The sequence below is a fragment of the Etheostoma cragini genome, chromosome 12 (assembly GCF_013103735.1).
Source record: "Etheostoma cragini isolate CJK2018 chromosome 12, CSU_Ecrag_1.0, whole genome shotgun sequence".
NCBI classification, from domain to species: Eukaryota; Metazoa; Chordata; class Actinopteri; order Perciformes; family Percidae; genus Etheostoma; species Etheostoma cragini.
This window is the reverse complement of record NC_048418.1, coordinates 2,046,935-2,048,313: the sequence shown is the minus strand read 5'-3', so window position 1 is coordinate 2,048,313 and position 1,379 is coordinate 2,046,935. Positions and strand designations below refer to the sequence as shown.

Here is a 1,379-nt window from a genome sequence, read left to right as displayed (position 1 = left end):
TAAGTAAAAAAAAAAAAAAGGCAAAACATAAGTAAAAAAAAAAAAAAAGGCAAAACACAGGCAATGTCCGGGGGGATGAAGGGAAAACAAAAAGAGGACGAGACAGAAACCCGACTTCAAAATAAAACAGGAAACAGAACATACAGACACTCAGGGGAACACAGGACCAACACACAAGACCAGGAAGAGCATAAGACAGGACAACAGAACCAAAAGGGGGAAAGAACCCCTCAACAAAACCCCAAACCACGACCTGGTGTTTGTCTCTTAAAATAACCAAAATGTAGCTGTTTCACAGCATTGACGGGTTTTTAACCCGCTGCCGTCTAGTCTAGTCAAAGTTTTTAGGCCCTAAAAAGTCCTACATTTTGAAAAGTATTGTGTTGTAGGTTTTAATTAATTTCATTTATTTATATTTATACCTCATTTAGCTTTCTAAGTTTAACTTTTTGATATTAATGGACGTCCGTTACATCTCTGTATTTCTCAGTATGGCTATGTTCATCTAGTGAAGATTATTACCTCTTCTTGAGAGTCCATCATGTTTTTTTTTTCAATCCTCCTTGGCTACTAGCAACTGTGTGGAGGAGGAGGGGGGGGGGGCGTGCGAGATCACGGAAGACTTGCATCACGTGGACGAGCCGGCAGTTTTGTTGTCAGTACTTAGAATTGGTCATGTGGGCGTCAGAATCTATGCACTTTAGCTTTAAATTGATTGTTACACACTTGCCATGTGGGCAAAATTCACACCACGGTTTCACATCACTGACCCCTAAACGGACACGAGTCAGACCATGGACCCCCATCTGATAAGACCTGGTCCCAGGGTCCCCTACCTGATAGAATTTGAGCTTTTAGATGTTTTTATTACAGAAAGTAAATGAATACCCATGAGCAAAATAGTCATTCAATCTGCCATTGTGTTACGTTTTTGTGTTAAATAGATATTCCCCTCATGTTGGGGACCCCCTTGAACCCCTTTTAGGGACCCCTCGGAGTCCCCAGGCCCCACTTTGAGAACCACTGTCAAACCAGAGACTTCCTAAACATTAGTTACTTCGTAGTTCTTTAATATGATAATTTGTTTTATTGTAACTCCTTAATTAAAGTCAGTTGAAAAAGACATCTTGAATGATTGTGACAGGTGGGCGCCCCGGCAACAGTGATGTCACTTCGTCAAGCCTTTTATTGGTTTCGCCGGCGATTGATAACCAACCGGGTGTGGCTCGACCTTTGGATGGGAGCACCTAACACACACACACACACACACACACACACACACACACACAGACACATACACATACACACACACACACACACACACACACACATCTTTGGATGGGAGCACCTAATAGATTATATACAGTATGTAGTGTCTT

General features: G+C 41.8%; 1 protein-coding gene across 1 annotated transcript in view; it reads right to left on the bottom strand.

Annotated features, from left to right (window-relative positions):
• The window catches only part of LOC117953968 (disco-interacting protein 2 homolog C-like), a 157,324-nt gene that overhangs the window by 153,563 nt on the left and 2,382 nt on the right, over positions 1 to 1,379 (bottom strand).